General features: G+C 40.4%; 1 long non-coding RNA gene across 1 annotated transcript in view; it reads right to left on the reverse strand.

The window, feature by feature from the left end:
* Positions 1–10,136: 10,136 nt before the first annotated feature.
* The window catches only part of LOC128756241 (uncharacterized), a 28,420-nt gene continuing 18,458 nt past the window's right edge, over positions 10,137–20,098 (reverse strand). Inside the window, exon 3 of the long non-coding RNA XR_008414209.1 lies at positions 10,137–10,260. This is a non-coding gene — a long non-coding RNA (uncharacterized LOC128756241). The remainder of the gene's footprint in view (positions 10,261–20,098) is intronic.

Here is a 20,098-nt window from a genome sequence, read left to right on the forward strand (position 1 = left end):
AATTGGGCTGTGGGAGGAAACTCGAGAACCCAGAGAAAACCCATGCACACACAGGGAGAGCATGCAAACTCCATGCAGAAAGGACCCGCAACCTTCTTGCTGCAAGTGAAAACACAACTAATAAAACAGCAGCCTCACTTCCTGTTCATAATCAATGTTTTTGTGCCTGAGATAATAAAAATATATATATCGGCTGCCCCTCTTTTGTCTTTCTGTTCTGTTCTGTTAGTCTAATGCGTTCGTATGATTAATGAATTATGTTTGATATGATGTGATACGCAGAAGTAGACTAGTTAAACCTTTAGATGAAAAGGAAGCTGAAACAAAAATGACAAGCTTCTAATCACGCGCTGAAACAGTCAGGTGAGATTAGCAAGGCTGTTACTTATTCAGTGCATGCTTGTTTTCAGCCAATTAGGCTTTGGCAACAGGTGCAACCCACCAATTAACGAATGAGAGTTTATCGCTATCATCAGCGTGTTAATTAATCACTAATAATGAGCCGTGCTGAAAACAGCCCGGTAAATAATCAATAATGGATCACGGCTGTTGATGATCTTCTCACATTTCTTCGCCACACGGTGAAAGGAGCCTCCATCTGTATGTCACCGAGGTTGGGGCATGAGAACGCGTCATAAAGCAGCAGGTATGCGAGTGTGTTGAACACAGCCGGGGACCTTGGCTCCATACAGCCTTATGGTGCAGAAAAATAACAGGCTGAAATTACATGGTGGGTTTGACAATGCTGATGGGCTATAAAACCGTGCCATTTAATGTCTTCCCTCGCCCGCTCCACACCCGTGCCAGGGCTCTCAACAGTAAAAGCTATTCATCAGCCATAAGATGATCCGGACCATCAGTCACTTTTTTAAATGGGTGTTTATTCTTCCAGTGATCCAGGATTCTGGCCTTGTAAAACACTGAGCTCTCCAGTCATTGTCAAAACCAAAACGGCTCTTTATCTAGGGATGTAAGTTCAAAAAGCCATACCAAGTGAAAGGAAATTAAAATATGAAAACACTGATGTTGCTGTAATGCAAGACTTTGTCTGCCACTTGAGAGCGGTTGTTTGATCTGTCATATTTTTAATGACCTCGCGGGAGACGGCCACAGATTTGCATTTTCGTTTCGTGCTCCTGTAATGAAAAAAGGTAGCGAGAAGCATATTTCACTGAGCCTGTCAAACCCACTCACGCCCCTCAGCAAAGCCCTCTGGAACTTCATTTCATCGACCTCATTCTCATGCTCTCCTTATGAAATTGAGTGTGACAAAATTAGCAAACGTAGATTGTTTAGACACATTTCCCATGCAGTCTTTTTTTTTTTTCTTTTTTTTATCCCTCCAAAAAGCAATCAGGCCGCAGACTATTTACCAAGGAATTCTCCTTGAAAGTTGCTCGGTCCCAGGGCCGGTTGAGCTGTAGATTTATGTAATAGCGAGCTTGTTAGGAAGATTTTGCTGGCCGATTGACAGTGATGTGCAGCGCGGTTGGACGGAGGTGACATCCAGGCAGCACGATTCTCTTGCACCACCACGCAGAAGCAATTAGAGATCTACATTCTCAGACAGGTCTGGACTTACTACTATTGTGGAGGGAAACACAGAATAGAATGCCTTTATTAACATGACAAGAATGTCCCAGACACCATCTTCAAGTGACAATCAAACGGACATCATTTAAAGAGGAGGAGGATCGGTGAAATCCTATTCACCAGCCTGACAGTGTATCTTGCACGTGATCTGTATGAGAGCTTTTTAAAAAACGGTAAGAGGAGCATGAGACAAAAGAAACAGAAAGCAGCTATCACAAGACGTTAGCACGACTGTGTGTGAGGCAGCAGAGCGAGATGGTTAATTAGAAATGGATAAGATTCTCACAGCACTCCTTCATTTGCTTCAAACCAATCCTGACTGGCTAAAGTAATTAGTTCAGTCTATTAATTACTACAATCAGCCGCCGCCATGTAGGCCTTCATTTTAACATGGTACATGAGTGTAATGAGCCCGTAACAAATCAGCTTCCAGGGATTCTGCGTCTCAGGGCTGATTATTGTGTCATTCAACAATACGCCGGCTCCCATCCAGTGTGTCTCATTGTTAACACGCCTTGTTGTGATACCAAAAGTGGCTGGTAATGAAGTTAGTCTTTCTATTACTTGTTTTGAATGACACACATTGCAGCCATTCTGCAATTTGTAATGACAGTCATCCTCCTAAAACATGGCTGAAGTTCAAAATAGCACAACAGAAACAGCGCGTATCAATGTTTTTTTTATATAATGTTAATACACGTGTGTCTTTTTCTAGATCCTAACTGCTCAGTACAAACATTTGGCCAGGCCTAGAACAGCTATGTTTAGCTGGGGCCCAACTGTACGCTGTGATTTAAGTATAAAAACATAGGTAAATATATATATATATATATATATATATATATATATATATATATATATATATATATATATATATATATATATATATATATATACATAAATGTAAAAAAATGTATAAATCAAAAGGAAACTTTGAAATTCAAGTTGCAGTAGTGGAAGGTGCTTGGATATATTGTTTTAAAAATTTTAAATGATTAAACTGACTATAGTCATAAACAGAGACTCATTGATGTCTATTTTTTTCTACCATTAACCTTTTTAATAGTAATAAAATGCTTATTTAAATACATAACTTAAATAATTTAGATTAAATTAGATGTCCTTTACTTGTCCCACATTGGGGAAATTCAACAGCAGTTATTACAGTATTAATACCGTAATAACACTTATACTAAATTAAGTCTTAACAAGATGAGAAAGGTGTAAGCATATAAGGAGAGAGGAAAACATCATGGGTATAAACATTGCAAATGGAAACTCCTACTGTAGGTCTTTGCTGTTAGACTTGCATTAATCTGACTTTTCAGTTTATGTTTTTCTGACATCTTTCAACAACTGGATTATTAGATAAATGTCAAGGAATGCCAGCTGATGATTATTTCATTTTAATTTTAGTAGCACAATGCTAAGGCTTCCTACTGCTTTGAGAAAAGCACAATATTTTTCCACCACTTGGCCACATCTTATAACAACGTACTATTTCTACCATTTCCAAAACAGAGTATGTGGAAGTATCTATGTCTTGGTAGAGACCAGAAGCACAGTAAATAAGGCAGCCCTGCTCCTCAGCTGTGAAGGTGACACCAGGACGCTACACTCAGAACAAGCCCTTCTGATTAATCACAGGATATTTACTGGCTCAGATCTAATCATGGGCTGCAGGATCACAGGCTACATCATACACGGCTCAGGAATTTACACAGCAGAGTTAACCTGTCACCTGCCACTGTCCTCTCCCACACAGCGCTCAGGTCGACGGGCAAGTGCCGACGGCCGACTGTCGGCCTAAAGGGACGCTGAAGTGATTGTTTTATTTCCACTGAAACAACATTACCAGCAGACAGTTACTCAACACATGTCGTTTGATATAAAACCTTATGGCAGAGGGGAGGAAAAGTCATTTATCTCAAGGTGGTCGTGGTAATGGGGTACAAGAAGATGAGCGGTTCTGTCACGGAAGTGCAAGGCTGCATTCTGTAGCTGTGATACAGGTAAGGAGACACTCCTAGCATTTATTTGAAAAGTAACCTTAGACTGATGCAGGTTAGAAGACAAACCAAGGAACGTGTGAGTCAGATAAAGATAATGAGGACGGAGAAATGGAGAAATGTAAGCCTCTATTAGAGGATTGAAACAAGTGTTCTCTTGTTAATAATTTAAACTATTTTAATGAAGTTAACAACCAACAAAAATGTATTCAGTTCTATAAGTCTCCCTAAAAAGAGAACTCAAGTATACAACATCACCTCTTTTGTTCTCAGCTTGACTCATAACCGTATGGAACAACTTCACCTTTGGGTGTCGTACAGACCAAAATTGACTCTCTTTTGTCCGAAATTATGAGACCTCCTTGTTCAGCTGTTCAGATTAGTTGATTTAAGTTGTGAGAAGATTTTCCAGTTCAGGAGCCATTGAAAGTCCTGATCCACTGGCTGTTTGTCTGGTTGGGGTTGGTCATGGTGCCAATTTATCCCCCATTTACCAGCTTGTTCAGCTGAGCTCTGCAGCCATAGCGTACCATTGCACAACTCCAAAGAGTGTGCTGCTGAACACAGAATAGTAGAAAGTCTGCGTGAGTATGCGGCTTTAAGTTCACAGTATTTATATTCTCTATCAAATTCACTAAAATCCCACTCACTCACTATTTGTAGTGGCTACCAACTTAAAGTTTATTTCAGATGAATAATGAAGCCTCATTATTTGCTCTCAGCTTTCACCCATAAGTAAAAGTAAAAAAAAAAGATATGTAATGTAATGATAATGTAAAAGAAAAAAAATTAACGAGTTTTATGTTATTAAATTAGAACGGCTCAAAAAAGAAAGCAGTGGATTGAAGTGAATAAGTGATCTTCAGTGAAGATAAAAGCAAGAGATTATTGTGACACTGACGACGATCTAACCTTTAGTGTGTCGAAAGTGTCTTCACAGAGAGGAAAACTGCTGCAGGCGTGAACGGCTCAGGATAAAAAGTGTCCTGCGCTATTGTGTCTGTGAAATGCCACTCTGCAGGGGAGCTTGTTTCTGTCCAAATGGATTTAAAAAGAGAGGGAAACACAAAACACTTTGAATGTGCTTTTACTAAAAGACAAACGTAGCAACAAGCTTTACAGAAATGGCGACGTACATGTACATGATAGCAAACTGCGATGGAACCAACTGTGTTGGACTGGAAGTGATCGCTGGTGTTCAGGCAATAGATCACTTAGCACTCGTGGGCCACATTACTGCCGCGTGAGCCTTGTACAAATACTCTATTAGATGAGAACGTTTTTGTCAGTCTACCCATCCCCTAGATATTTGCACAGAGTGACGAGTCACATTAGACGCCAGGAGGAAGAGTAATTTCGGTGTCACATCCCTTTAGCTCGACCCCACTGACAATCGCCAAGACGAGGGCATTCTTACAAAAAATTAATCACATCTGCAGTTTTAATGGCGTCCCTCAAATCTCTGCCAGGAACGTACAATCTTCAGCTCGGAATCTTAGTGGCCAAGCATGCATCGGGTGACAAGGAGATCTGAAGGAGTGTATCAATACTTGCATCAGCCCCCTGGTCCTCGCTCCCCACATCTGACACCGCAGCATTTACTGGCAGCCGGGACCAGCTGGCAAAAGGCCCGTCACACTACATACATTACCGCAGAGAAACACGCTACCCTGATTTAAAGGCCACATTTTTGCTGAAACCATCTTGGTGGTATACTAACTTTTTATATTTTATGTCATCACGCCTATTCAAAACTGTAATCATCTAAAAGTAATTAATGGTGATTTGATCAAACTAGCAAACACAACGTAATAAATATTTGGCAATTTCAATTAATTTTTTTATTTTGACCAGGTTTAATAGCAAAAAAATAATTTGTTGTGTTTCACGATCTTGAGACGGTGTCTCAAAGAGTTTTGAGACATAAATTCAACCATGACATAATTAGCTTAAATACTGTTTTTTTTGTTTTCTGAGTACACAAACTTTATTTTCTGTAAATTACATCCCAAAGCAGACAAGTGCAATGCTTAGTTGTAATGGGGTCAATCCCACCAGCTGATGACGTTGCAAGAGGAACCAAGTCTGTAAACAAGCTCGGCTGAGTGCACTGAAGCGGAGGAGTCTGCAGCAATATCAGGGAATATTTGAGCAATTTGTCAATGGTTTTGGAGGACAAAGACCATGCTAATGCAAACAAGGGACTTCTTATGTGAAACACATCATTGGAATTGGAAGTGATGACTCACAATAGTCAGAGGATGAAGGATTAGAGATGGACATTGGGCGTCCCCAAAACACTGAATATATATATATATATATATATATATATATATATATATATATATATATATATATATATATATATATATATACATATGTATAGCTGCTGCCATGCCTTCAGTATAATGATCTCTTTTTGAAGATGATCAAAACATCTAAATGAATGGGAAAACACATAACGCATCATGTTTTTAACAGAAAAATCCTGAAAGAAACTTGGATTCTGGTTATGTGCGATGCAAGCAGTCCTGTTTCACACTCACGAACAAGAAGGAACAAGAAGAAAAAAAATCTTAAATATTTTCTTTTTTTATATAACTTTATGCACCTTTAACTTGATCAGTGCGTTGAGTTGTCTTGTCTGACCTGCAAAGCCAAAGACTATCAGCACAGCAGAGCTAAACAAGCTAACAGCAAACGTGTTGTTGCACTTGAAACCTTTTGTTTGTTTAATAGTTGGTAGTAATCAATACGCCCCCAAAGGAAAACACTTCCAAGAGTTATTACTGTCATGAAGCAATATGAGTGAATAACTGCCAAAGATTTACAGGAAACTTCTTAAAACTATAATAAAATTACGACAAAGAAGTTAAAAAAAAATGTTTGTATGTTTCGTCAAAATATATCATAAACTAATCAATATATCCACCAATGACAGTCAGATCAATATATTATTAAAGTCACCTTATCATGCTTCTGATAATTTAAGAAAGACCTAATACAAATGTGCTACACGCCAACAGTCGGCAGCACATCCGCGGCATAAATACAGAGGCCTTCTCTTTCAGTCTGAGCAGCGTTCTCCTTCCATCAAATATTCAGACAGACTTATAATTCCTTGTGAGTGAGATGTCCTGTAAGAATCACTGCGAAACAAAACACTTGTGCTCGAAAAACAAGGTTCTGGAGACATTCTGTCAGATTCCTCTCGTTTCTACAGATCTCATCTCTGAGCCGCTGTGGCGTAAATGCTTTAAAACACTTTGACATAACATGCCGTGTCCTGAGACCCGTCGCTGCTGAATAATGGATTTACAGTATGTTCCAAACAGATGTCTTCTTGCATGAAGTTATTTTCCGAGCCTTTGAGTCACGTTAAGTCATTTTTAATAAGCTGGCATGATTTGAGATGATTCTGCAGGTCATGATCACACGAACACCAAGCTAGTCAATAACAACGCCTTAATTAACCACTGTGATTGGCAGAGCAAGGGGGGGGACAACAACATCCTCCATCTTTCCTACATCAATTCTCCATATTTAATTTAGAGGTTGTGTACTTCTTCATGATTGTAACATCTGTTTGCTCCCAGCGCCAGTGCTCTCTGTCAGCCACCCTCTGTTCAATAATTCCTACTCTGACCCCTCAGAGCCTGAAACATCACAACACCGGCTGCTGCTGAAACTTCACCAGGACACAAAGAGACAGGTGACCGCTACGACAGGATGTTCAGATCTTTTCAACAAATACAAGTCCACAATTTAGAGAGTGCACTGACCTGTTCATCCTACAGCAACGTTTAGCTAGTAGCGTCTTAGTACAAAAGTATGTCAACTACTGACAACAAGTTAATTTCACCCAATAAATACTGGCTATTGCAAAATGGCCAACACAAAAGTGAACTGTGGCAGGCACTGAGGATGAATATTTACAAATGTTGCAGTACACTTCGGAAATAGTGGTTCAATGATAACAAGCGTAAGGAAGCTATTTGCGGGTAGGTCATTAACTAGACCTAGGGGTCCCATGTTTTTCAGTGACTCCAAAATAGTGGTGCAACTGACTGGCAACCCCCACAACCCCAATGGAAGGTTGAATACAACAACACAAATGCACATTTGGTCAAGTCGACCTTGGGTTGATCTGCAACGGTAGTGGTGAGAGTGAAAGGGAAGCATTATAGTCTAAGTGTATGTAGCATTGAGACACTCAATAACATACACAGGATACAGAGAGAGTGAGAAGTGACAGTGATGAAGACGCTCAAGTTTCCATTGGAAGTGACCAGTATTTCACAAATAAAAGTAATGGATTCAGTGAAGAAAATGTCTCTTTCATTCTTCTTCCTGAGTAAAGACCAGCTCTCTCCACCGGGCCTTAGGTGTTAGGTACAGTGGAAACCTGCCAGCAGGTTGACCCCTATTATATTGACACATTTTCATTGACATAATAGGTTATGCTCCATCGGTGTAAACTGCATAGCAGCCTTGTGAGAGTCAGTGCTGACGGATAATTACCTGTATACTGTATTTAATGATCTTTTTTATGATCAACAAATAAAGCAGGCACGATGGCCTTCTGAGTGACACAATTTGGAGGTGGTGTGGTGGGACTGCCCGGACTACCTGCCAACACATATGACTAAAAGAATTTGGTCATCTTTCTCAGCAGGATCTGAGTTGTCAGAGAGTGGAGGTGGCGGGATCTACAAACAGATGCTACCCACTGACCTCAGAGAGCATGGTGGACGAGCCAGATGTTTGGATGACCTCCCAACCTTGGGACCAGCTGATGTGGCTATGATGGAGATTGTTGCTGGCAGAGGAAAGTGATCTAGTGACATCAAGGGTTTATGTTTTTTTCCCACTTTTTCCGTGTTGGTCTTTAGCCCCCAGTCTGGGCAATCCTGGAAGGCAGAGAAAGATGGCGGAGGGATGAGGGCGGAAAAAGAGAACACTAAAGAGACAGAGCGGGAGGGAGGAGTGGTCAGTGGTGCCGACAGTTGTCACAGATGTTGAGTTCAGCACAAAACTCTGCCAGAAGCCATCATGTCAAAGTGAAGTTAGCCGAATGAACAAGAACAACTTCAGGCCCTGCCACTTTTAATCTTGCTCAGAACTCAACAGCTGTTTCTTGAACGAATGCAGATGCAAAATAATGATAATAATGACTACTTACAGCTCTTGTGTGGAAGTAAACAAACCATGGTGACCACAACCTAAATAGACTGTCTCATTTACTGTAGGTTCTGGCATATCCATCCAGATTTTGGAAAGCTCACAGATAAAGGGAAGAATGGAATAAATACAATAAAAATAATGATCATAATAATAATAATAATAATAATAAAACATTAGTACATTTTTAAACTGCAAAAAACCTGTCATGAAATTGCTTACTACAACAATTTCACCACATGAGATGCAACATTTTTCCACAGTGTCTTGGTTTGCGGCATCACCTTTCAGTTCAGAAGTCTTCGCACCAAGGCCACCGCCTGTGGCACTTCTCCAAGTGACAGATGTCAACATGTTTCCATGTGTATGATGAAACAATAGGCTTTGTTAGCTGTGAACTGTGGCGCCAGTGACCAAAGCGTCCATCCTACATTAAGTAACAAAATCATTATATACATATGGGCTCATTATACATTACATAGAATTCCGGCAACCCCTCACACAAAATGAAGTCATACCTGAAATTGACTTTGTAACCAGATTTAGCAAAGCATTTGAAGGCAGTTGAATCATTTCACAAGGCATAAATCATCAATAGGAATTGAATATAGCAAATTCTTAAATCCTGTCTAGTGATTTTTGGTATGAGTAAGATGAAACATTGAGGCAACTGCTGACTTTGTGTTTCTTTGTGTTTTACGGGCAGCCAAAATACTAAACAATAAAAGGTCATTTATCATCACTTCAAGAATATTTGTCAAGTCAAAGCATTAAAACACACAGCAGTTATTTATATAACACAAAACAATACATGATCACAAACTTGTTATGATTGTTCCTGTTAAATAACACTTCTCTGAGAGGATCCTACATATCGAAAAACTAACGGTGACATGCACTAAACAAGAGAGGTGACATGTGGGTCTAAATGTGTCCATCTTGTCTCCGGGCCTATTAGCAAAGGGCAGCTCAGCTGTACCAAACAGACTGTGTGAAGAGCAGACTTTGATAATCTCTCCACAGGCCATAGCAAGGTGTCTAATCCAGGAAATACTGTGAACACACACCCTGTGGGCGACCGCCGCACACTGTTTAGCTGTTGTCACGCTGCTGCAAGTCTCCTCCCTCAATAGATGACAATTGCAATATAATTTTCTTTTTCTTAGAAGTGCTTTTTATAGTGATGGTAATAACAATAAGATAAAGGCTTAATGACATTATATTAACATGCAATTACAATCTAGACAGATTTTATTTCCTAAACGTAAACTGTTCATTCATTAAACAAACAACATATTCAAATATGAATATAATTTTCAAATATGTTTTGTTTAGACATCTCAGCGCATTACCTGAAGAAATATCACATCTCCACAGAGAGTGTGTCTGCTGTCCAGCAGCTGTCATAAAGGTTGAGTGTCATCCTCGTCACATGGTGTTGTAAAATGACAGCTCCCCACGTCTGCAAAGTTGAAGCCTGAGGAGGATGGGGGAGAAAAACATATCTAAATTCCATACTTCCAAGTATATCAAAGTGACTTCCCGTCAGTGTGGTATCAAAGCTGAAGCCCATGAACTGTTCATTTCTACACCACACTGGAAGGGTCTGGCCAAACGCGCTGGGTAGGTGGGCACCGTAAATTATTGGCAGTGACATTCAGGGAAAATGATGATGATAAGAAGCTTCTTGTCAACCATTTAGATATGTGACAGCAGGGTCAAAACATGAGTGGAGGAAGAGGAAGTGAGCCTGTGATCTTAAGCGATTGAAATCTGTGTGCTTTCAAAGCATTACTAGAAATATGTTTCATCATGGTTATTCTTCATCATAGTTTTCAACATCGATAGTTACCAATTTTTATGATAAGATAGGCCAAAGATTTGCACACTTCATCAGCACCAGGGGCTTCCTTGTTCTCCTGGAGGTGTTTACACTGAAAATCTCTCCACAAGTCTAAAAATGTTGAATGTCATTTCTGACATTATGTTGATGGTGAAGTGTTCGAGTGTCTCTCGGAGCCCTTTCACACTGACATGGTTCCGGTGCTGCTCTAGTTTCTCAGAACCACTGTGCTCTATATCAAACCAGGGTGCTGCTGAAAAGTGTTACTCAGGTGGAAGTAAACAACACACTAGCAAAATGACAAGATGCACCAACAGTCTACAATCATTTGTCACTTTAGTGAGATTTGTTTTCATGTAGCAATTAAGCATGCAACGACTATTGATGATGAAGAGACATAGAAGACATTTACATCAGACACTTTTGGTGTGTAACAAGCGTGTGTGCGTAAAGGCAATATATTGTGCACGTGACTGTCGTGTCTGAGTTCATGTAGCTGTCTCATGCCAACATGAACAAAGTATATATTTAACTGAGAACACATTTCACCCAATGATGACAGTGTCAACTTTTGTAGGTTTGAGCTTTTCAGGTTCAGAACCTTTTTTTTACCCGTTACTTGATTTTGTTTTTTTGTTTTTTGATAATGATAAACAAAGAGTGCCGAGTCTGCCTATTTCACGTCTTATTCAATAAAGTCAAAGTAACATATTGAAATCGCTGCAGTGTATTTTTGTATAAACCTTTCTAAAGCAATGTGGCTCTCACCAGCACAAGATCTGTGGATATAACTTGCGCAGCTGATGACAAAAAAAATGTGACTCAAGGCAAAGGATATCCAAAGCAACTAAAATCTGTTTTTGTCCCCGGGCGGACCCTCCACTGCATGTGGGCCACTTCTGATTCCAGCACAAGCTGGTGTAACACAAACCAGCCATGCATTAGCATTGGCCCTGCAGTGAGAGTAGGCTCTTAGAATCCTGTCACCTAAACTTATCATACACTCTCACACACACACAAACGCAGATTCATGCAAATATGGAGATGGATCTGAAATGGGGATGATACATATGTATTTTGGACATTGCTTAGAATGCAGCTGAATGTCTGTTTAATTAATACCACATGGGTTATCTGCAGGTGACAATGTGTTGTTACGCCATCTGGTTGTTTTTTAGTTTTCTGACTTGAAAAAAATATTGCAATTTTCAATTCATTAAACTGTATTCATGAAAACGGCCTCAATATATCCCACATACGTGTCACCAGTCCTGTGTGAGAATGTGTTGCACCACAATGTGTTTCCATCCAATAACCCCGTAACAGTGTTCAGACACTGAAACCTTTCCAGAAGCTAAACCTGTCACTCCCAGCTTGGCAGTTAACAGCGGTGTCCCCACACGATGTAAAAGACTGTTAAAACCTCTCTCAGCACTTAGAGCAAGGCCCTGGTCGGCACACAAAGTTCAACAACTGTGAAGAAGGAACTATTAAAGAGGACACACAAAGCACTGACCTTGACTGACAAGTGCTCTTCATTCTGGCCATAAACAGCAGCCGGCCCTGATAAGTGTTCACCGGTGCGGAGTGTAATGACCTATCTGTCAGCAGTGCTTGGCCTGTGAGAGGTAGTATAAATGGAACATACATAATGTACAGCAATAATACCAGCGCTCCCAGATCCTAATGTATCATTATTCTTGGGTCCAGGAGTTTTTTTCTCACTAACCCTGTGCCGTGCGGTGGGTAAATGCCTCCCAGCCATGATAATTCCATTCTAATCTTTGTTCCACATTATAATTTTCATGGTCAGAAATACACCAGGAAGCAACGTCACATTTCTATCAGGAGCTAAACAGAACACGGCTCATAACTGGAGGTTTTATGTGACAGTATAACCGCTCGTTCTTAGTGTGCTGGTCAATTTATGATAAGAATGGAGAGAGCTGTAAATTTACAGGTGATGGCCCTTTTCAAATAATATCATTACAGGCTGAGACAGATTCGGAGAGGAGCATCTCCGTATCTGCAATACAGACCAGGCCGAAATGAAATATAAAAATGACGTCTTCCTGAAATGAATACTATTAAGTGAATGTCAACCTTGAAAACAGTCAGAAATAGAAAATGAAACGCAATAAAAAAAAGTTTATATTCATAATGCACTTCAAATATTGATATAGAACTAACAATAATTAAGGGATGAATACATCAATATTTTAAGGATCCAAACAAGTCTAACAAAAACATACATCCCTTATTTTGCTATAGCCTGAAAGGTGGTGTGAAACATGGAGCCCAATGATGCAATGGTCTTGCAAAAATGTGCAACTGCCAAAAAATATTTTGAAAGAAAAAATCAAGATTAACTACCAACAACTTACTGACTAAACATAAACAAAGCAGCAGAGGAGCAAGACTCTTCTTGTTTAATTTGTTCTGACAAAAACGAACGGCTCATACGTTAAGTTGTTTCACCAACAGACTCTTGTAATTTCTGACTTTCACAGGTAATATGCGTTAATATGTTGGATTTTGGTTTTTGGACTCTTGTAGTAGCTAAATTTATATAATTAATTAACAGCTAGATAGTGCCGTTTTTTTCTTCCTATTTCAGAGATCACCACAAGTAGCGAGTCCCCCAAATATATTACAAGATGGTACCATAAAAAAAATAGTAAGGTCTGAAATAGCACAAATCAGTCAGGAACTGATATTGGCTATGTTGAGAGTGATCGTGTAACACCCTTAATTAACAGGCACTTATGAGTCCACCCACACACAAACTGCATTGGAACTCACAGCCAGGGTCCTCATCCAAAAATGAATGTTCAGACACTCCAAACAAAAACAAACTTAGCATAACTATTCATCTATTTTGTGAAATTGAACAAACTCAAGCATCTTAATGGAATAGAAATGGTTTACTGATACAACAGAGTTTCAATTGTGTGTGTGTGTGTACGTGTGTCGCTCCACTATTATCCCCACGGAGCGATAAAAACATAAAGGATGCCTCCAAAGCTGGGAGACAGTAATCTCCCTTGTGGAGGTCAAATCTAACATGGCACGTTAGTGTCTGTGGAGATTGACAGCCTGGAGAAATACGGCTGCCGGGCACCCACAACACACAGTGACAGTAAACACCTCCCAGGAAAAAAGGCTGGTTACCAAGCTTCATAGAGCGGCTGTCAGAGGGCGCCCGTCATCAGAACTGCTGTCGACCTCACATTGACAGTCTTTGTCAACCTATCTCAGTCACATGCTGAATATCTCTGTCATGTGAACATCTAGCTCACCTACAGTGTAGCGAGGGGATTTACCAGTCAAGGGACTATTGATTTATTAAATGACAAATATATGTTATAACATTATAACACATTAATGGGTCATACTGGATTGGAATTAAGAAAAAACTACCTTTCGTTCGGTAAAACACAGTCGATGGTGTCCCTCAGACGCTGTAGTGCGGCACATCAGTCCACTAATTGCATGAAATATGTTCTCTTACAGGCCTGAGCTGTCTGCCGTTTACAAACAAAGGCTGGCATATCATGCCCTCAACCAGTGACCCTGCTGTGAGCATATGCACTAACGCAAGGTCACACTGGCCACATGAGGAGAAAACAACAAATTTGCCTCGTGAGCTCAACACAGACCACTAACGTAGTCATAATGCCTGACGATAAGATGTCAGTGTGTTAAACAGCATCCCCATTTCCATTCATAGATCTAGTAAATAGTGCCTCTATAAAAAAAAGAGCGGCTCCATCTTCAGCCCAGGAGAGTAGATGATAAAATGACAATGCTGCCAAAAATCTGTTGTAAGCTCAATGTCAACGAGGCTTCTCTGGCTCCTACCGTGCTCAGCTGTGTGTAAAATCAGGGGCCATTTTTAAACCAGCAATCTTGATGCAATAGTGTTTACGAACCACAGCAGATGGTCCATTTTAACCCAGTCTTTTTCATATTATTTTTATTGTGTTCTCTCCATGACGAATTACTCCAACAAGCTGGAGCAGCAATTTCAAAAATATTTAAATTATGGCAATATTAATTTAAACAACTCAAAATATCTGCTTTTGTGACCTTTTGTTTTGCTGGGGGAAAACAAATAAAAACAAAATTCTTTTGAACACTATTATTCAGTAATCCCAACCCTTATAGTTCCATATTATCATCACTTTAGATGTGCAACAAAAATTTCCTTTTATGGTATACACATAGCTTGTGCTCTATCGTAAACTTTTGACTCGACACATTCAGACTTGCTGATGATGGTCGTCCAACTTAAACGTAAAGGATAACTATTTACTACTTGAAACTACAATATGGTTTTAAAAGTAACCAGGAAAACACATCTGATGTTGGCCATGAAATCATTTTAAGGTTCCACTTATCCAATGAGTACTTTTACTAAAGATCATCAAAAGCATGTGGATATTTACTCTTACAGTGTGGGGACAGTGCTGTGAATAATAAATCACATACAGTGTGATGCTGGTGTGAGATTCTAAAGAAAGACAGTATTTTTTTGTTAATTTGTGTCAGAGACATTTGCAACCTCATGGTGCTAAATAAAGTACACAGAGAATAATGCCATGTGAAAGGGAGACAAAATATTTCCCATGAAAATATGTCATGCAGTGTAATGCAATGCAAAGCAACTTAAAAAATGAATCAAAGAAAACTTCATTGTGCTTGTATAATGCACGAGTTGAAATAACCCAGATGATAAGACATGCAATGGCATTTCGAAAACAATACACGCAGGCAGTTCTGGGAGGAAATGGCAGAGAAACACTACAGAAAAGAAAGATATAGATTATATGGACAAGGTGACAAGGCTACAAGCATGTGTTATAGTCATACCTATGTCTTTACACAGGGAGTAATACAGGGGTGACCGGGGTCACAAGTGGGTTCAGCGGGGGATATAAAACAGGATGCAAAACAGGAACGCCCTCTTGACCAACAGACCTACAAGACTGACACTTTTGCCTTCATCCTCTGCTTGCCCTTTGTCACGCTCCCTCCTCACCTCAAGAGCTGTCACTGGCTTGTCAGAACCAATCACAGAATGCCATGCTGTCTGCCAGCCATGTACCAGTTTGGACAGGATGACATCAAATTTCTGGTGCTATGTGTCAAGGACCGTATGAAAACAGATGTCTTCATTATGGGCTTGGCTGTGCTTTTAAAACAATCTGTTAACAGCATGCAGTAGCAAATGAACTCAAACAGGAAATAAGCTGGCAGTTACATGGCTTTGACCACGTTTTAAAAGTCAGCAGAAACCAGAATTAAGAGTGAAGTAGCAATGTGATAAGAGTGACATGTCCTGGTGTTATGCATGTTTGAAGGCCTTTGAGATCCAGCATGACAAAAGTTACTTTATTGAATGGGACAGATCGCTGCTTGTCTGACTGACTTAATCTGTTTGATTGAGCAACGCGATGCCTTCGGCCTCACAAGTCCTTCAAAGGCCGCAGATTCTGCAAGTGTGAAAAAAAGAGGGAGGGAAAAGCAAAAAAAATCCCCCCACACTGCAACCTCTGTGAATAGTCACAACACACACAGGCATGCCACACAAATAGAATGTGAGAGAAACCATCCAGGGTGGATCTTGAACTGGGCAGCAACATTGAAATTTCCATCGCACTTAAACCAACTGGACGAACACCAGCGTACAGAAGCTACCACAGTATTGATCTTGGACAACATGGTTTCAAATATTCAGATAGCAACCAGAGGGAAAATAGTACCAACATGATGCTATTCAACCGCCACATTAACCTAAGTTTTATGACAAGAATGTGTTGGGTGATGATGATGACCACGACGATGATGATGGTGACAACGATCATGAGAATTAAAACTGCTTTTGGAAAGGGATCACTTTTGTTCGTTTTTAAATTCGCTTAAACCCATCACTTGTTTATTAATTGTTAACAACAACAGCGACAAGAACAAATTATTAATAGTTATCTTTTGTGGAATAGTGAAGAATAGAATAAACCTTGTTAAAGTAAACAAGGCATGACTTCCCGCCAGGATTTTTTTTAACCATCCCAATCCGGAGAGAAAAAAAAATTAAAAAACACATTTTATTCGATAGAGAGACATTGACGCAAGTTTTGACGTTTACTGAATTGGTGACAATAAAAATTCTGATGTAGACTTCTCTCCAGTCCGCAGCCGTCCTCACGCAGTCCGTCTCTTCATGTCCGACTGGGTGCGCAACGTGAGACCCACTAGCAACGGACTTAAGAGATTTCTGAGGGTAAACTGTCACGTGCATGTCCACCTCCAGGATGTATTGTGTAACCTGATTGTTTTGATATTTCCACTTTATATATATATACATATGATCACATGAAATTTCATCTTTAAGAAGAGACCATTTTTGTGGAACCATCGCGCCTCTCATTTAAGCCATGGCGATGTGCCACACTCATTCATATGTGGCAGAAACCCTGTGACAGCTCAGGTACCATAATGACCTACCTCGACTCTGAGAAAAATTAAATTTACATTTAAATTACTATTTATTCTTCTTGTTTCGTACAGTATCAACAGCACTTTTTGACTTAACTGCATGATGATAACATTGGCTGTTGTCTATTTGTTGAAAATGGACGTCCTTATTCGACTTGCTGTTGAGGTAATACAAATTAGAAAATCCTAAGAAAGGGGGAAATAATTTATATTATTAAGTTCTGAGTGCCAGTTATCAATCTGAATAATTATGTCAGTGTCATCATAGAAGTTAAACAAGAACCAATATAGAATCTATTTGAGTATTTATTTGAAAGCCATTGGCTTCAAACATGTCATTCATTATTATGCAGTCTCAAGAGTCCTTTCAGGTCATCAACCTCCAACAAAGACAGCAGCACAGAGAATCTGTCAACTGTCAGGGGCATTGATGAGGAGCGCAACTTGGGGCAGATGATGGGGCTCCATTGAAGGCGGGCGTTGGAGTAAGAAAGAGCAAACGTTTGAAGAGTATGTCCCTGACAAAGCCAAGTCTCGACAGCACGCCACGTTATAGAACCATGGATTCATTTGCTCATGCTTGACGATCTTATTATCGGCATCAAATTCTCCTCTCCGCCCCCTTTCTTCCGTCAGACTGTGCTCACACAAAAGCAGACCTGGGCTATCATTGTCCTTGATCTGGGTTTTATTTAGAGCTCCATATGCTTCTCCAGCCCCCTCTTACAGCCCGGTGTTGATGGCCCGGCCTCTCCTAACCCGTTAACTATTAAATAAGGGGTCGTTCTATCATGAAGGAGCCATTGTGGGCTTGGAGTGAAAGACGTGAGATAATGAAAGACTTCATGGCAGTCAAAGGCCTGAGTGACAACACAAAAAGGAAGAAGACAGCAATCGTAACCTTATCACAGACAACTCATAAAGCACCCTTGAAACTATATAATTCTTACAGTGTAAATGATACACAACTAGCTCACACAAAAATGCCTGCCACCAACAGAATTGTGGGCAACTTGCTCACAGCAAGATACACATCAGGCCATGGAGGCACTGGCACGAATCCCTGCCCGGTTCGTGTCTCACAGCACTAAGCAGTATTATCCCTCCAAAAATTCCAGGGGCCTCTGCTGAACATGCTTTCCCCTGCAAATTTTTCCCCTTGAAGTCGCCAAATCTGTGTCTCTCAGTCTCCAGGTCTCCCCTTAGTGACAATTTGTCCACATCAGAGAGCCGTCAGTCCTAACGAGAGCTGACTTGTGACACACAGATTGGGAGGGGTTGGGCGCAGGCAGTGCTAGCACTGGGTGCCTGTCTGCCCCGCGGCTACAGAAAAACGCCAAGCTCAGACTGCCGTGTGAGAGAACACAACTGCTTTCTGCTAAGCTCTGCTTTACCACCATAAGCTCCACCAGCCCTCAACCCACACCCCTTCATCATTAGAGGGGAAAGGAGACAATGGCAGGGTTCATGTGGACACTGACAACCACAATGATGAGCACCATTAAATAAGCATACAAATACGTTAAATTATTGGATACCTTTTATTTTGTTTACGTTTAACTGACCCACCACACACAATGGCATACCAGCAATCGAGGCATAAAAAGCATATTAAAGCTTTGAAATAATTTCATAAAGGATAAAGTATTAACCGTGCACAGCTGACACAATGGATTCAGTGCATAAAGCTGATAAAAAATAAATTTGGAGAATGGTGTCAAAAAAGAAAAAATACATCTCCAGTCCATTAGCTATAGCTTGCTAGTCTCCACAAACCTGTCAAGATCTGATATTGACCATCTTGAGCTTCTTCTACTCAACTTGCAATCACCATACAATATTACTGGGCACTGCAAATCCATCCAAAGAAGACAATTATCAATAATCCTGAGACACAACTGCAAATGTTAGCAAACATGTCAATTGTGACAAAAAACATCTCAGCCGTTCAGCTCAAACAGACACCAGATGTCTGTTTCTTAAGACCTCATTCATACTTTTAGTACATGATATGAATTAATTTGTCCACATAATCTTAAAGGCAATGGTTTTTAACTACAGACATATGTTTGCGCAGTGTCAGGTGACATAAAACACACACATTGCACAGAGTGCACCCCCACCTCCACATGGCTTGACCCCGTCCCCTAAAAATCAGAGCCTTTCTGTTACGGTCAAGTGCATCAGGCAGGCAAATATATGCAATTAGGTCACGCTGGCCAGTGTGAACCAAACAGGAGCAAACAGAGCAGGGTGTGAAACCTTCATGAAGTATATGTGGGAAACATGTAAGGACATCAACGCGATGTACATCACAGTGATGCAAAGTGGTACAAAATAGTGAAACCAATATATAATTGTCAAGCAATATACCACTACCCGTAAAAGGAGCTGTTGTGTGCTAGATGTTTTTTAAGACACCAAATTCCTTGCAAAGAACCGAGGGATTTTGACAACCTGAATTAGTCGAAAATAACTGCATCTTTATTAAAAACTACACAATATTCCTAACAGGTTTTCATTCCATACTTTCACTCTCCTGCTGTGGCTGGGCTCTGCTGGCTGCTCTCACCTGTCTCTTCTGGCCTACTGGCCCTCATCCCTGGCTCTGGCTCACGACAACCTCACCCACTGAGCTACAGATTGGCCAGCACACAATGCCCCAGATCCTCATTCACCAGCACAATGCAATCACCAGCAGTACGGTTCCCCTTGTCTCACCCTATCCCTTCTGTCCATTTCCTCATTCTTTCACTTCATTCCCATTCATTGGTGTAGTTTATTTAATTTCCTGACACTCTTTCCAAGTCTATCTCTCGCTGGTTTCTGGCAACGCGAGGGGGGGACTAGTGGTTGCTAGACGGAAACCATCTCCCACCTTTTTCACGTGCACAACAGCTCTAGTAGGATGAGCCAGGGCTAACAAAGCGACTGCCGAGCCTAACAAAGGTTGTGTGCTCCATCATTCAAACCA

This window comes from Synchiropus splendidus, chromosome 3 (genome assembly GCF_027744825.2).
Source record: "Synchiropus splendidus isolate RoL2022-P1 chromosome 3, RoL_Sspl_1.0, whole genome shotgun sequence".
Classification (NCBI taxonomy): Eukaryota; Metazoa; Chordata; class Actinopteri; order Syngnathiformes; family Callionymidae; genus Synchiropus; species Synchiropus splendidus.